This window comes from Jatropha curcas, chromosome 2 (genome assembly GCF_041381405.1).
Source record: "Jatropha curcas cultivar XTBG-Jc1 chromosome 2, XTBG_Jcur_1.0, whole genome shotgun sequence".
Lineage (NCBI taxonomy): Eukaryota > Viridiplantae > Streptophyta > Magnoliopsida > Malpighiales > Euphorbiaceae > Jatropha > Jatropha curcas.
Window position 1 is genome coordinate 25,187,383 of NC_143152.1, and position 19,140 is coordinate 25,206,522.

The following is a 19,140-nucleotide window of genomic DNA, read 5'->3' on the forward strand; positions in this document are numbered from 1 at the left end:
GCAATGGATTATTAAGATATGCCAAAAGATTTTTGATTCCACCTTGTGAAATAACAATCCTCCTTAGTTTGTCGTTGTTGATAGTAAATAGGATTCTACAATCAACAAGGTTTATCATGACATTTACGCTGCCTTTTTGGGCTAGATTTTAAGTAATCCAGTAACAGTTGATGAGATATCAAAACTCCAATCTCAGAAGATAGGCAAACTAAAATGAATAGACATGAAAATCAAACGCTGAAAATCTATCAGCATTTATGTTTTGGACAGTTCTCTCTGTCAAGACATTTCCTACTGATGCCATTCTCCAATTTTGATTTCATAATAATGGAGAAGTTTCTAGTTAGCAATCTATTCGGGTTTGTAAAAAAAAAAAAACTCTAGATTTATAAAATAAAATAAAAAATATTAAATAATTAACTTGTCTAACCGTTAACACGTTTCATGCTCATAATTCAATCTAATGGATTGTAATTAAAAGATTAAATATATATAGATAATCATTATATATACTTGATATTATTATATTTATATAACTAATTGTATAAATATTCTTTATTTTTAATATATAAATATTTTGATTAATATTAAAATGATTAATTAATAAATATATAACTACTGATTATAACTCACAATGCGGGCAAGTATCTTTTACTTTTTATTAATAATTCTTTTGATTAATTAATAAATATTAACTAATATTGTCTTTTAATATACATTATAAGGGGTATGAGCTAGTATTTAAATAAGTAATAATAGTATTAGCTAGAAACTGTATTTTCCGATGTACTATAACAAACGAATCAACATTATAAAACCAAAGTATATAACTTGGCTTTATATTTTTTTAGCAGATGAATCATTTTCTGATGTACCATAACAAATGAATCAATATATAAAATATTAAATTTATATTTAAAATTATAAAATCTTAATTTTGTATTTAAAATCTATAATCTATAATCTATCTATACTTTTATCTGTCTATATCTATATTCATATCTATACGATATATAAAAGTGAGAATGAAGAGAAATAATGAGATTACCTATAATATCCTTAATAAAATTTTAAATGTTCTAAAATAACCTTATTAATGACCAATTAAATTTTATTTTAAATATTATACTTAATAGATAATTAACGTTACAATAATATCTTAGTGAAATTTAAAATATTCTAAAATAATATTATTAATGACCAATTAAATTTTATTTTAAATATTATTCTTAATTGATAATTAATGTTAACTATATACCAATTAAAATTTTATTTTAAATATTATACTTAATAGATAATTACTGTTAACTATATATTAATAAATATATTTTATTTTTAATTATTTAAATGTTATATAATAAGGCTATACATGAAAATTAAAAATTTCTTTCTTTATTATATCTGTTTTTAGTTTTATTCGATTTAGAATTAAATGTTAGAGCTAAACTGAAATACCCCGAATTTTTATTTTCTAAACTTTGGAATTTTTATTAAATCAAAAATCTGAATTTTTGATAATATGGGTTGTTACGATCGAGCAATTCTAACTTTGAGTCCAAATTTGAATTGGGCCCAAGCCCAAAACGGATTATTCGGGATTTTCGATTGGACAATGCTTAAAATGTTGATGAAGTAAAATAGGATACAAGTTATTAATTGATTTTAAATATATGATTATGTATGTAATTGGTATATAAACTAAAATCAAATATTATTACTGTTACTATTTTTATTGAGTAAATGAAGGGAATGTTTTCTAACCTAACTGAATAATAAAAATTAAATCAAACCAAACTCGGGAATCAAAGCGATTTTTTTGAAAACCACACGGATAATCTGAAAACCAAGTGAAAAACCTACAAATCAAATAAAAATCGAGCTAAATCATTGAGTTGGACCAAACCGGTTCGAATCGAACCGGAATGGCCTTGAAACCTCTAGAAACACTCCCTTTCTTTTTATTTTTTTTCTCTCTTCTTCTTCGCACATGCAAGGAGCAGCGCCGCTCCTCCTCCTCCTCCTCCTCCTCCTTCTTCTTCTTCTTTTTCTTCTTCTTCTTTCTCTTCTTTCTTTCCTTTTCCTTTCTTCTTCCTTGGATCTGCGTCGGCGTTGTGTTCCAGCCGCTCCAGCAGAGGCGATCGACCACCGAGCGCCACCGCACGCAGCTCCGGCGCCACGTCCAGCCGCTCCACGTCGCAGCGCCTCCACCAGCTTCCTGGGTCAGATCGCGCGGCACGAGCAGACCCAACCTCCCTCTGTCTTCGTTCGAGAAAACGTCGCGCCATCGCCACCGCCTAGTCGCTGCTCCAGCGCGCCTCCGACCACCAACAGCCACTGCTCTCCGATCCGGCACGCGTGGAAATTTCCGATCTAGCAGAAATTCTACAAAAAAATTATATTTGGGGTATAAATTAATTTAAATGCATTTTCGTTAATTAATTTAATTTTATTCATGGTAGTTAATTAAATTTAGTCATGTTAGTTAGTTTAATTTTAATAATTTAGTTGATTAATTTGATTTTAGTAATTTTAGTGAATTAAATCGATTTTAGTAATCTTGATTAATTAATTTGATTTAGCAATTTTGATTAGTTAAATGAATTTAATTTGGTTAGATCTACTAAATTAATTTAATTTAGTGTTGATCCATTGATTAATAAAAATTACTTGAATAATTAAAATTAAATTCGTGTAATAAATAAATTGTTAGGAATGATGATATATAGAATTAAAGAAACATTTATAAATTTATGTTGATATGGAAAATATGGAGGATGGGAGAAATTGACTTGTTTGATTGCCCGATGGATGGGCTGTGTGGTTTGAAATATTTGATGAACTGTTGATATCTTAACAGGTGGATAGTCCAATTTTTAGGGGAGATGCCGCCGAAATTTCGGTAGAAAAATAAAATAAATTTCGGTAGAAAGTAAAATAGAGTTCGGTAGAAAAATAAAAATTGAAATTAATATCGAGAGTAGATTACGTAAAAAAAAAAAAATTTAGGAGAAGACCCAGATATATATATGCATATATAACAAGTGAATTAAATGACCGGTAACCGAAATAAATAAATGAATGTGAAATATAAGTTTTTGGATTAAAATTCTTATTTAGAATTTTCTTGTTTATTTTAAAGGTTTATGGAATACCAAAATGCGAGAACAAAAGCTGGAAGCATGTGGCTATAAAGACAGTCCTTTAAAGGACAATAAAGAACTGTGAGTAGTGTTAGATAACTAGTATCATCCACCTGCATTCATGCATTCACGGCTAAATGTTATCATGCATTATTTTGTTGAATTGCCATATCGTGCTGCACTATTTGTATTGCTTGATTCGCTGTGATGTGATATTGCTGTGCTTTGTTTATGTGGAATTGGGATGAAGTGGGTCACCATGGGTTTGTGAGAATGGTATATGTGATATGGATCCTGAATATGATATGAAATTTGGCCGGGTAAATGGGAGATCGGCGCCCCCGTGTGCACCTGCTGCTATGATCTGTGTGATATGGAAAACCACAGGTTGGTTTCTTTATTGGGCGCACCTGATAATCTAGATCTGATCGCAGCCCGCAGGGTGGCCTCCTGTTGTGAGCGCCTGATGATCTAGATTTGATGGAGACGCCCGGGTTACCTCCTGTTGGTATGAAAAAGAAAAGAGAGAATGGAAAAACAATGAGAGGGCTGGTCAAGTGAGGATTAGACCGGTCGGCCAGTATGGGGGATCGGCTCCCTGGTGCACACGTGAGAGGATGGGCCATGTGGGAGGACGGCTCATCGGGGGTTCGGTGACTCCACTGACTAATTTCCACGTGATGTGATTATATGAAGGTGATAATAATTGTGGTTGCTGTTGTATTGTCATTTGTGTGACACTGCATGATCATAAATTTAATCGATAAACAAATAAAAATATTTTAGCATTTGTATGATTGTGTGGGGTGAGAGGGTTATCTAACCCTACTCATTGAGTTTGGCGCTCACTCCTGCCTGCCTATTTTTTTTCCAGGTAATAGAAGAAAGAAAAATCCTATGGAGTTGAGACATAAGTATAGAAGACTGTAAACAATAAATAAATGATGATGTAAATATACAGGTAGAGTTCCGCAATTGTATTCTAGTGGGTTGTAGATGAACTGTACTAGTGATACATAATTGAAATAGATTATTGGGCCTGTATCCACAGTTATGAATAGTAAATGAGAATTGCATAATATAGGCTTACTACGGGCTTCGGGGGCCTTAAGCCCACCCAGGTCCTAGTGCCGGTCCGGTCCATGGAAATGGGTCGTGACATAAACACATATTACGTATTTCATATATTTATTATAATTATTTTTCTCTCTTTAACTTAACTAGCCTTAGAACCCACACGATGCGCGGAGCAATATTAAAAGATAAAATAATTTTTTATAACTTCGACACAAACATAACATGAAAATTAGACAGTTGACACGAACACGACACATTTAACCCGTTTAATATCATAAGCAGGTTAAATGAGTCGTGTTGACCTATATATAATTAACTCGTGTAACATGCTTAATATCATAAATAAGTTAAGTAGATGCGTTGACTTATATACGACCCGCTTAATCTGCTTACAGTATTTTTAACTTTTAGCCTCTTTAACTCAATCAAATTTAAAAATAAATTTTCACACGTAAAATGCATAAATTCTTCAAGGTTCATAATTAAAATAAAAAAATAATGCAGCAATAAAACTTAAATAGGTTTTAGTTAGAGTATTTATATCTAACACTAAAATTACCTTTGTACTCTTAAATAAACGGAACACTTGCCTAACTCGTATGTCAACCCGCGACACATCATGTTTATATTCGTAACATAAATGGGTGACTCGTTTATGGCATGAACTCGTTTAACCTCAATCCTAACCCTCCTAACCCATTTATTTCGAGTGTTAGGCGAATCGTGCTCACGTGTTATGACATATTTTGACACCCCTAATATGACCTGCATCAAAAAATGCATACGCACTATTAATATATTTTTTAATAGTTATAATAATTTTGAGAATTTAAGTAATTGTATTGAAATAAGAAATTATGTATTTTTTATTTTATGTTTATAATTTATTATAAATGATTGTTTATTTATTTAAAATATTAATGTATTATAATTATTTAGTTTAGTGTGTCATAAACATGTGGATCTCCTACTTTTTTAAAAATTGTCATATCGCGTGATGAAGTATTTTTTAAATTTATTTTTGTATCTTTTTCTATTAATGAATAGTTAGAAAAAATAAAAGGGGACTAAATTTTTATTCGGAAAAACTTTTGTTAATTTTTTTTTTTGGATATAAAAGAAAAATCAAAATTAATTTTTCTCACAAATTTATTTTTATAGTTTTTTATTTTTCTTTTAATTTGAAGAGAAAATTATCGGAATTCTTTTCCCTTATATTCCTTTCTTATTTTCAAATAGAATAGTTTTTGCTTATTAATATTAATTTAGTTTTTTTTTCTCCTATGTAATATTATCTGAAAATATAATTGCTTATTTTTCCTTATAATACGCACAATGCGCAGGGTAATATTAAAAGATGAAATAATACTTTATAACATAATTCAAAAATAGTAAAATTATATAATAAAATGATAAATTGCATCCTATTGAGATATGCTGAAAAGTTGCGATGCTAAGATATGTTTTCTTAAGTATCATGCGAAACTTTTCATAAGGTATGCAATAATAAAAGTCATGCATGGTATGACTTATATAAAAAAAATGCATACACACTATTAATATATTTTTCAATAGTGATAATAATTTTGAGAATTTAACTAATTATATTGAAATAAGAAATTAAGTATTTTTTATTTTATGTTTATTATTTATTATAAATGATTGTTTATTTATTTGAAATATTAATGTATTACTTATTTAATGTAGTGTGCCCTAAGCATATGGATGTTCTACTTCTTAAAAATTATCATATCCGTACATTTTCGTATCTCATGTCCCGTGTCTATGCAATCTAGCTCCTGGTATATGAGACTACTCCTTACACCAAGCTGATCAGCCTTTTTTTTTTATTACCAATAAAAAAGAAGTGTTTTTTTTTAATTTGCTTTTGTGTATTGAAATAAGAAATTAATTTTTTTATTTAATGTTTATGATTTATTATAAATGATTGTTTATTTATTTGAAATATTAATGTATTACTTATTTAGTGTAATGTTTATTAAGCGTGTGGATATCTTACCTTTTTTAAAAATTGTCGTATCACGTTTCCATACAACATAGCTCATGGTACATAAGACTACTCTATACACCAAGTTAATCAACCAAGGTTTTTTATTGCCAATAAAAAATGAAGTGTTTTTTCTTAATTTGTTTTTGTGTCATGGAAATAAGAAATTAAGTTTTTTTTTCTATCTTTATAATTTATTATAAATGATTGTTTATTTATTTGAAATATTAATGTATTACTTATTTAATGTACTGTATTCTAAGCGTGTGGATGTCTTACATTTTTTAAAAATTATCGCATCACGTATGTTCTTGTATCTCGTGTCCTGTGTTTGTACAACCTAGTTCCTAGTATATGAGACAACTCCATACACCAAGCTAATCAACTAAGATTTTTTTAATAACGAATAAAAATGAAGTGTTTTTTTAATTTGCTTTTGTGTCATTAAAATAAGAAATTTAATATTTTATATTTTATATTTATTATAAATGATTGTTTATTTATTTGAAATATTAATGTATTACTTATTTAGTGTGGTGTGTTTTAAGCGAATAAATGTCTTACCTTTTTTCAAAATTATCGTATATTGTACGTTTCAATTTATATTTTTTAAATTGCTTATATATTGTTTATTTAATAATAATGTATTGTTTATTCACACTCTTTTTAAGTGTGTGGATTACTTATTAATTATTTTTTAATAAGAAAAAAAATTTATATTAATATATTAACTGCTAGAGATAATTTTTTATAGATATTATCTTGATAGAGGGATTATCTGAAAATATAAAACAACCAATCTTTTTACAATTTTTACAATTATGCTAAATTGCGTGAATTATAACGTCCGTCATTCTATAATCCAAAATAATGTCAAGTGGCAAATTGTATTATTTACACTTGGCTTCCATATAAAGCAAACTACCTTGCTTTTATATGTTATATATAGAGATATATATTTTTCAATAGTGATAATAATTTTGAGAATTTAACTAATTATATTGAAATAAGAAATTAAGTATTTTTTTATTTTATGTTTATTATTTATTATAAATGCTTGTTTAGTTATTATCATATCCTGTACGTTTCTGTATCTTGTCTTCAGTATCCATGCAAACTAGTTTCTGGTATATAAGACTACCATATACGTTAAGGTAATCATTAAAATAAGAAATTAAATATTTTTTTATTTTATAGTTTGGGTTATATGTAAATTAATTTAATTTTAATTTAAACTAATTATATTAAAATAAAAAAATTAAGCATATTTTATTTTATATTTTTTATTTATTATAAATGATTATTTATTTATTATTATATATTCCGTATGTTTTGTATTTCGTGTCCCGTATCTGTGCAACCTAACTCCTGGTATATAATACAATCTCATACACCAAAGTAATCATTAAAATAAGAAATTAAATATTTCTTATTTTATGGCTTGGGTTATTTATATTTTAATTAAATTTTAATTTAATATAATGCATTATCTTGATGAGATGTAACTAATAAATATTATCATGATAAGACATTATTAAAAAATATAAAATAATTTATCTTCTTACAATTGCTGTCATTATACCTTATTTTCTTATAACTGTGCTAAATAATTGTTGTCCTCCTCATACTTAGCAATTTCAGAGGCTTACACTTAATTTCCATATAACGCAAACTGCTGTTTTTTTATATATATGTAGAAGATAATAAAATAAATTTATAATCTATAATCTACATAAATGTAGAAATAGATGAGGGAATTATGCGATTTCTTAAAATAACCTTAGTTTAATTTGAAATTCCTAATATATCATTTTAATTATTTTTTATGCATTTTAATTGGAGAAAATAAGTCTATTTATCCTTTGAAGATCCTTTTTAGTTGTATTTTTAATGCATTTTAATCGAAAAAAATATTCTAATTATCATTTTGAATATCCTTTTAATTAGATTTTTTATGCATTTTAATTCGAATATATATATATATATATATATATATATATATATATATGTTCTCTATTTGATCTTTCATTTTTCTTCGGAGGAGATCCTCGACGGGAAGCCTACTCCTCAATAAACATCTTATCACGCACTTCCTTAATTTCTTATCTGGCCGACCTCGATGGATGTTCCCCTCTTTGATCATCTGTAGCGGCATCGCATTATTGTTTTTGAATCCAAGCTTTTCATGAGTTTCAGCGACAATATGATAATGTTAGTGGTTCTCTCTTCCATGCTTTTTCCTCTTATTATTTTTCTTCTAATTTATGAATATGCTGTAGGTGAAGCCGTGAAGGTAACGCAAGTTGTATGACTTATAATATTATTGTCCATCAATTTTTGTAATTAATAATTTTTTAATCATATGTTCTCATGTTATATTATTTTTTAGAAGGTAAATAAAAAACCTTAATTCAACTATTAAAAATAAGATTTAAATTCTTTTAATTTATTATGTTCTGAATTTTTTAAAATATGATTGAACACTTTATTATTAGACTTTATTAGTTAATTTCAATGAAAGTAAAATAATTTTTTAAATATATTATTTCTCTTTGATTGTTTTTTAAAGAGGATGGTGTATACTTATTTGAATCATTTACATATTATTATATTTTAAAATTTTTTAAATTTAACAAAAGCAACAGAAGTATGAAATTATAGTATTTGACTAATATAAAAAAAGAGAGTTTTTTCTTTTTTAGTCTAATGAAATCTTTTTGAAAAAATAGGCTATCAACGTTTGAATTTGTTATCATTTTTACTTTTAGCTTTTCTACATTAAAAATGCAATAAAGAGAAAACTCAAGAGCTCTTTTTTATTCAATATTTTATTCTTTTCTTGTTGAAATTTTATTTAATTTTTCTATGAATTAATTGGATATGTTTTTTAAACTATTTTTAAATAGATATAAAGAAAATTAGACCTTTCAAATTTTAATGTTTTTTCAAATATTTTTTATATATGACTTTGTAATTTTTGTTAATCTCATTTATATTTTCTTTAAACTCGAGTATATTTCATTATCAATATTGTTATTTACAATTTTATATATTGATTCCTATGTGGAGCAATTTATTTTTTGATTTTGTACAAGGACATGGTCCAAATATTATATGCAATTGATAAAATTTCAGCTTAACTTCATCTGACAAAAATAATTGATGTGGAAATCAAAGTCATATCTTATATTGTGACTATACAAAGTAAAGCTTAACTTATTAGCATCGTCAAATTTTAGAATATTTTGTAGTATGGTAAATGCAAATTTCTAGTGATTTTATGTAATTAATTAAAAATAAAATTATTTTTTTATTAAATGGAGAAGCAGAAACATCATTTTTTTTTTTCAATTAGATGTTACAATACAAGACATGTTAAAAAAATTCACTGTATATATAAGTGCAATATTAATTAATCATTGTATTTATTTTAATCTAAATAAGAATTTATACTTTAATACTATATAAATAATAAAATTAAACGAGTATATAATGAGTAAAGTCAATGTGCAATGCACGTCATAAGAAAACTAGTATATATGAAAGTACAAACGGGGGACATTGGGTTTCTAAAATGTCCCTACATACTCCAATTGATTAAAAATATTATTAAGAATAATTTAGTCTTGTTGTAATTAGAAAAATTTTAAATTTATTGATATTTTATTGACAATAAATATAATTTAATCCTATTATAATTAGTAAACTTTTAATTTTATTGATATTTTATTGGTTGATTAAAACAATCAATAAGAATAATTTAATTCTATTCTAATTGAGAAAGTTTTAATATATAATTTAATAAATATTGAATTATGCAGTTAAATTTGTTGAACCCTAGCTAACGTTGGGATTCCATAAATTATAATATACAATTTGAATTTAATATGATAATTATTCAATTTAATTACCTTATTAATTATAGTATGATAATTATTATTACAGTTTTAATCTAATCCTATTCTAATTTGGATATCAATTTATTATTTTTATGATATTAATATTATAAATTTAATCTCGTTCTAATTAGGAATTTGTCCTTTAATACCATTCTAATTAGAAATTTGTCTTATCATATAACTATATATATGTTTAGTTTTAATTCCTTTTTGCTATCAAAAATTTATTGCCTTTGACTATCTAGAATTATTACATCAAGTTTTTACTAATTTGGTATTATTGAGTTTCCAATCATGTCTTCTTCTTGCAGTAAGTATAATATTAACTCTTTCTGTTTACAAATTAATAGAATAATTTTTATTTATATTTTTTATAATTTAGTAATCCCTTCAATCTCCTTGTTTATGTTTAGATTTATAGATTCGATTACTGTTTGGGAGGTTTTTTGAAGTCTTCAGCTTTTGCATATTTGTGTATGAGAGAGTATCTAAAATAACAAACAATCAATTAATCAACCCTCAAAATCATGTGCAATAAAATACAATTATTAATTAGCAGGTCGAGTTGGATCCAATTTCGTAAAACCTAAATCTGATTTAGTCATTAATTTGATTTAATCATTATTAATTGATTCTTTTGCATTTAGTTTAAATTTAGCTATTTCTCATTATGTTTTTTTTCTTAAATATAAATTTTCATTTTATTTTATTTTTTATTTTATATAATAATTTCTACTATTTTCATGCGATATATTAATTAACAGTAGTACATATTACATAAATTAATATAAAGTTAATTAATGAATATCTAGGATGAAAATCTATAATATATCTGAAATACAAATTGGGGAACATTGGATTCCTATGATGCTCCTGCTAGGTTTATGAATTTACAAAAATATTATTAAGACCTTTAATTTCATTGGTTGAAAAATGAAGATAGTTTAATTTTGATTGGCTATATTAATTTTCTATTAAGTTTAATCTAATTTTAAATAGAAAATTATCAATTTTAAGGCCTTAAAGTTATTGGTTGGACAATTAAATATTTTTATACTAATTAAATTTTCTAATATACTATTTTTTCAGTTTATAAAAATTTGCAAACACTACTATAATGAAGAAGTAAATCTAATAAAATTTCTACTTATATTAAATTTCCTAATTACAGTACCTACGGAATATGCAATTAAATTGGTTAATTTGATTTTAAACTTAAAATAACATAAAATTAGAGTAGCTACACAATATTGTAATTAAATTGGTTAATGTGATTTTAAATTTAAAATAACATAAATATCAATCATAAACGACATATAAATTAAATGTGGCTTTGATTAGTAAAGCTCTTTTTTTTTTTTTTTTTTTTTTGTGAATAAGATGAAAAAATAGCAATGATTAGCATAGTTGCTTGTATACTATTGGATCCTCAACATGGAAAACATGAAAAGTATGTCGAGAATAAATTAAATTGATTAGACAATAAATTATCCACTAAAATAAAATACGAATAGAGACTATTGGATTCCTAAAATGCCTCTGCTAAATTATGGATCAACAAAAATAAAATTTAAGATTTTATTTTATTGGTTGAAAAAATAAATATTTCTATACTAAATAAAAACATTCCTATTAAATTTATGGATTGACAAAAATATCATTGAAAACTTTAATTCTATTGATTGAAAAATAAAAACAGCTTAATTTTAATTAGTTATGTTAATTTTCTTTTTGAATTTAAATTCTACTAGAAAATTTAATATAATTCTAAATAGATAATTGCTCAGTTTAATCTCACTCTAATTAGGAATTTTTTTTATTGAAATCTATGTATACATATATGATTATTTGGTGGAGAAGAACTTGCATATTACCACTACAAAATCTTTTATAACTAAAGAAAAAATAGCCCCATATTCACTAGGTAAATTTTCTTTTAATCAATTTTTTTTTTTTTTTTTTACTTGGCTAATCAACAGTATTAACATTGCTTTTGAGTGAAATGTGAATATAAAATTTTTCTTTGTTAATTTGGCTACTTAAAAAATTGTGTAAAATGGATTTGAGAATTTTGAGGGAGGACGTTTAGATGAATTATAAATTTATTTCAATGAATAAACAAGTTTATACTGTATAATTGGTTTTATATTCTCTTATTCAAATCATAATTTTTTTATTTGATTATTGCTCGTATTTTTCAATTAATTTAAATTCTCAATTTCAGTTTTATGAACAATATACAATTTTCTATAGGAGAATACTTATATTTGATTGTCTTTCAATGGAGCTATCTAAAACCAAGAAAAGAATAAATATTTTTGAAAGAAAATATTAGTTAATTTTAAGGTAAATATTATATCTTGTTATCAATTTTTTTTATAGTTTATTTTCTTAGTCATTGTATTTAATTGTCTTTTATATGGAACTAAAATCAAGATGTGAAGACATATGTTAAAGATTTTCTACTTAAAATTAGATTAAACTTTCTAATAGAATTTAGATTTAAATAGGAAATTAACATAACCAATCAAAATTAAACTATTCAACTAATAAAATGAAAGTCAACAATGATATTTTTGTCAATCCATAAACTTAAAAGAGACATTTTAGGAATCCAATATTCTACATTCGTACTTTACATATATTAGTATTTTTATGAGTGCTTTGCACGTTAACTATACTCATTATTCGTATTCGTTTAAAGAGTATGTCATTACTTACTTTTGCTTGTTATTTATACTCATTTTTTATTTTTTAATACTAAATATTGATTATAATTTTTGTTATATCAAAACAAAATTTCATATGAGATCAATTTGAATATAACGGTTAATTAATAAAACAACATACACACACTTCAGTTCAATTTATATCATCATTTATCTAAAATTCATTATAACTATATATGTACAATTCTACAATACTTTCTCTGATCTACTTAGATAGAAAAAAGTTGAATTTGCACAAGGATTAATGTGGCTATAATTTTTGGCTTTTTTCTTCCACCATAATATTAACTCCTACCCATATTTCTATGTAACGCCATACATAGATGAGGGAGAAAATTGATATATTAATTTCAGATTACATCATTCGAGGAGTGATTCTGACATGTCCAATAATATTAATCAGACGAGAGAATTTGCTTATAGTAATTGAAGTAAACTCTGAAATTGTTAAAGGAGCAGTAATATTGTAGCATCAAATTGTAAATTCATTCACAAATTGATGTTTAATGCCTCAGTTTTCTTAGAATATATTAACACTTTGGTTGATTGTTCCATACATTATGAATACATTTATGTGCTTCATTGTACAAATGTTCACATATTTTATTATTCTGTGCTTCCTATTAATATATGTCTATATTTTTATGATTATAGTCCCATTTATCCACCGTTGATATAAAGATATTTCCAAATTTTGTGAAAGTAATCAATTGATTTAAATTTGACCTCCATTTATGTATATTTGTTTGCTTTTTTTTTTAGGTTAATGGTTTCAAAAAAACAAACGTGCATAAAAAATAAATGAGAAAAAAAAAATGAAAATGTGTTCGTAAATTCAGCCTTGGGTTAATTCTTTTCTTGTCACTATGAGCTTCTTGTACGCCGGGAGCAAATTTATTATTTTTTGCTCACAATTGTTATCCCATTCATTTCAGTGCTCGTTTTTTAAAAACGTCAGCATTTATTCATCAAGAGATGATTTTTAGTAAAATAATCTCGTTAAATGCACTTTCAATTTTTTATTTACTAATATCTTGTTATTCTCCTCTATTGAAGCTTTTTTAGAAACTAAATAGGTAAAATAGTCTTTTCAAGTTGTCATTATTCTCAAAATTACTGAACAAGGTAATTAAATATAAATTTTTTCTATCTAAATTGAGCGGAAAGAGCGATGATAATAATAATAATAATAATGATAATTACTCAAGAGGGATGTTGTGTTTCCCTTTGTTGAGCGAGAGACTTACAGGTGGACAGACCAGCGAGGTTAAAAACTCGGGAACTATTTTTAACCCAACCACCGTCGCCGATCCCTATACGATCTGCAGGCTTTCCTTTTATTTTTTATATTATATATTTATTTATATATATATATTTCACTTTCTCTCTCCATATTCCATTACCCAACGAAACTACGGTGTACTTAGGTGAACCATGATTTACTGTGCTACAACCGTGATTTACCGTAGTCCGTAGGCATATATAAAAACAATTCTTTTGAATGGTTGTGATGGGAACGAACGGTGAATTATAGAAGCAGGATGTACTTCCTAGACTGTTGATTATTGTGCAGCCGCAGTTGAATTGTCCGCAGTTGAATTGTCCTCAGTAGAAAGAAAATTTTTAAATAAATAAAGGTTTTGGCTTTTACAGAGTGTGGTGGGGCTCACACAAAGCCACTTAGAGACTAGATATTAGGGAGGATGGGAGGATCTCCCTCAATTTTACAATAGGCTTGACATGTCAAATCATCTTTTTCTTTATTCCAATATTACCCACCATTCGTCCTTTCCAGATAGCAATTTGCTTCTTGTGACCTAACCAAAGGGAAAGTTGATTTTCTTTAGGGGAAAAATAAAAACAATATAATCGTTGTATTAATTAACCATCCAAACAAGTTCACTTTACAGCCCGCGGTGGTCACCCGGTGATAAAGGCGTTTACTATCTTCCTGCTTTCTCTAAATTTGATCCTCCGCGATAGCATTTTATGTGCATGATATTTAAATTTTGATTCTCCTGTTGAGGAGTTACTTTTATGCTACGATCCCGCAGAAAAGGGATAATATCTCCGATCAGTGCTTGAAGATTGATGCACACTATATGATATTTGAAATCGGAATATCAATACCTGATTGTCAATCCAAATCCACAAAACAATGACCAATATATCTGGTATTCTTTTTTTGTCTTGTTAAAAAAAAGAAAAAAGAAAAAGACAAGGTCACTTTGTCTCGGCTCTATGATCAATTTATTACATCATGCTTTATCGAAGTTATACAAGTAATGTTTTTTAATACCAAGATTACTTAGGATTGGAATACTCCAATCAATTCACAGATTTTGGGTTGCAAATAAATTCTATAAAATTTTTTTATGAAATATGAAATCTAAATAGGGTGTTAAATTATTCTTTTTATTTCTATTTTAATAAAAAATATAAAATTTATGCTATTGCACTTTTATTTTGTGATAATTCATGTTATTTTCAGTTTTTCACTCGATAACCATTTGCTTGGATGAAAGTGTTTTTTTTAAGAAATGAAAATAACTATGGAAAATATCCAAAGAAAATTATTTTTTCTTGTTTGAAAAAAAGAATACAATATTGAAAGAAATAATATTTCATTTATGTTTGATTAAGCCTATATGTTTTGAACTTCTCTAATTTGAATAGAAAATAACGGAAGAAAATGTGAATTTTACTCATTTTTATTAAATTATCCAACTACAAATTAGTTAAAAAACTTTGACACTTTCTTAAATAACTTATTATTTAAGTGATGATATAATTGTTAATTTTTAATAATAATATTTTCTTTCCTCTAAAATTTGTCCTTTCAAATGAAGGAAAATAAATTTATTTTCTCTCATTATCCGGACACAATGATGGAAAATAATTATGGTAAAAAATTGATCATTTCTCATTATTTTGCTCTATTATTTCAACCTAATGTATCAAAATACTCCAAATTTTGTAAATTGTTATAATTTCACTTTATTCTGATATTTCTGCCAATTTTACCTCAATTATGACATTTTTTAGCAATATCGCACTCGATTACAATCAACAATGAATATTGCAAATGAAAAAGTAACTTCATCCTTTTTTCAAGTATATTACCTTGTTATTTGAACAAGCAAAAAAATTAATAATGAAAATAAAATTTTAAATGTACTTCGAATATCAAATTATATTCACATATAGTAAGTGACACGTTTATTGAATTAGAAATATGATATTTGAAATGATCAATTAAAATAATTAAGAAGTTATTTATTGTTAATGCTTGTTTTTGTAAAATAATTTACAGGAAAATATTTTCCATAATTTTCTGTTGTTTAGGGCGCTTAGGAAAATAAGTCAACGCCTGACCAAAGGAAAATTAAGTCATTTTTTAAGAAAAATAACTTCTCATTTTTGAGAGAATAAAAATTTTTCGGACATTGACAAACCTTATAAATTGATATTTTTTTAATTTATTAATCATCATAGTCACTACTACCAGTCACCAGTTATCACCAATCACCACTACCGGCTACCACTATCTGCCACCACCATCGGCCACGGGCAGCTTTTTCATAATTAACATTTTTTTTTGCATTATTCTCATATTTAATAATAAAATTTTAAATTATAAAATTTCTATTATTAATATTTTTATAGTCTTAATAGATAAAGACTTTAATATTTTTAACTAAGTTTCAATATTATCACCAAATAATTGAAAATAAGTCATTTGAAAAATATTTTTTAAAGAAATATTTTTCATGGAAAATATTTTTCGGTAAGATATTTTCATGTAAATTATTTTACGGAAACAAACAGAGAATCAATGAAATATAATTTGGCTATATTATCAATCCAAAAAATTACAGCAATTAGGAGTTTTTATTCTTAACATATACATAATATGAAAACTAAATACATAATTAAAAAAATGAGATTTTATTACTTTAATATTTATCTAATGCTTTGGGATTTTTTTTAATAAGTTACAAAATATTAAATTATTAATTAGCAACTTTTTATTTCAAAAATTATTAATTGTGTAGTATCAATTGGGTAGAGTAATTTTTTTTTCTAATTTTAATTTTTAAATTTTTTCAATGTGACATGATGTCTAAAAATTTATATCAATAATTTTTTATTTGCACTTCCACCCTTAATCTCAATTAAAAGTGCCATTGTTACAAAATGTGGAAATTAGATTAAAATTGATGGAAAAGTTAAAATATGGTGAAATTGCAAAAACTCGTAAAGTTTGGAGTATTCTAACATGTTAAGGTATTGTTTTCCTTCCAGTAATATTTTCCTTCCTCTCCTTTCCAAACAAAGGGCATGAGCACGTCGTAGATTATATAACTAAGAGGAAAACTCTTTTCTTATAATAACTATCACCAAATTGATAAAAAATTCTCTAATTTGAGAGATTTAAATTTGGATTCTCTTATTAATTACGATCCTACAAAAACTAAGGACACCAACCAAAATATAATTAACTAACACATCATTTTATTTTGGTTTATTGGAAAATCACTTCATTAATTTTTTTTTAATAATTCAATTGATTTTTTTACAAGTCAGCTATTAGTTATGATACTTGATTCAAATTTAAACTTCACAAATCAATTTTAGCAATGTTGACACCTAAATCAATTTAAACTTCACAAATTATTTTTTATAGTAATTTTTTGCGTACTTACATTCGAAGATACTCTCGAACTAAATTAAATTTCAACTTTCAACAATCTTAAGAAGATGTATTCTTCTAAAGGGTGTTGAGTTTAAAGAATGCACTAAAAAATGAGTTTTGTATAATAATATTAGAACTATACTTAAAGATTATGAGGTTGCAAATTTGAATCTCAATCAGAATTAAATTAACAAGAAGAAATTATAATAAGTGCACTCACTTGTGTTATATATTATATCACTCTCTGAGATATATATAAATAAAAAGTAATTGTATTTGAAATTGATATAAACAAAAATTTTATTAAGAAATACCTCAGAATGTTTAAATTTATTTCTTCTAATAATAATACTCTTTAAATCGTTCATAATAACAACAACCACAACTAAAATTTAGTCCCAAATTAACTGGGGTCGGCTATATAAATAATTTATTTTTAATATCTGTTTTAATCAAATTAATTGTAATATACAGTAAAGTATAAGATGAAAAAAAATCTTGAAATACTTTTTGTAGCAAATGATTTTTGAAAGAATAGTTTTAAAATCACATGATATATTCACACATAGAATAAAGCATAAGATATATCAACTAACTAAATACCAACTGACTAAGTCTGCTATATGGATCTTTTATCTTCATTCTATTCTATTCATAGTTATATCCTCGTTAATATTTGAAGAACATAAACTCTTCACATACGGGTTGTGACTCAGTTGACAATGCAGGCTGAACATGTGGAAAGAGCTTTCAGATTTGATTTCTGCTAAATCCATCTACACGGAGTGGTGAGGAGCTATATGGCATTGTTTGTCTCATCAATACCCTATAGAATTTACCTTTCACGTCATTAGACATCTTGATCTATGAGACAGCTTTTGAAACATAGAGCCTAGATATTTAAATTGGTTGTATTTGGACACCATTGTAAAGCATCACTTTCCTACTTCAAACATAGAGCCTAGATATTTAAATTGATTGTATTTGGACACCGTCGTACCATCTAATCTAGCATCACCTTCCTACTTCTTCCTTAAACCAAATTCGCAGTGCATGTATTCCGTCTTACTCTTGCTTAGCTTAGAACTTTCATCTTTAAGAGTTCTCCTCCATGGTTTTAACTTTTAGTTTAATCCCTCACTAGTTTCATCGATTATGACAATGTCATCACAAATAACATGCAAAAAGAACATCCTCTTTAAGTATGGATTTGTCACAGTGCCAGAACGTTGGAGCTTTTAGCACGCGTGTGGCGCTTAGATTTAGCTCATAACCTAGGCCAGCCATGCATATTCGAAGGATCTTTGCATCCTATTCGACTGTAGGACTCATCTTGTAATGCATATATAAGGATCTCGCACAACTGTATATGGGCTCAATGTCTTCGGGCATCTCGGACAGCATAGTCCTGCTTATACCGAAACCTTCACTACAGGAGAGATGCGCACTATAGGCCATCAGTTCTACAGTGTCCATAGAGCTCCTTCTCTATGGAGACATCAGTTCCTCTTGATAGAACATGATATCCACATCCTAGCTCACTAGGGCTTGGTCCCGCATACTGGCCCCGGGACGACGGAGAGCATTACGC

The 19,140-nt window shown here is 26.3% G+C and overlaps 1 long non-coding RNA gene across 1 annotated transcript; it reads left to right on the forward strand.

The window, feature by feature from the left end:
• Window positions 1–1,995: 1,995 nt before the first annotated feature.
• LOC149498461 (uncharacterized) lies at window positions 1,996–4,190 on the forward strand. Its single transcript, XR_016319711.1, has 3 exons — window positions 1,996–2,404; window positions 3,140–3,221; window positions 4,015–4,190. It is a non-coding gene; the product is annotated as an uncharacterized LOC149498461 (long non-coding RNA).
• The last annotated feature ends 14,950 nt before the right edge of the window (window positions 4,191–19,140 follow it).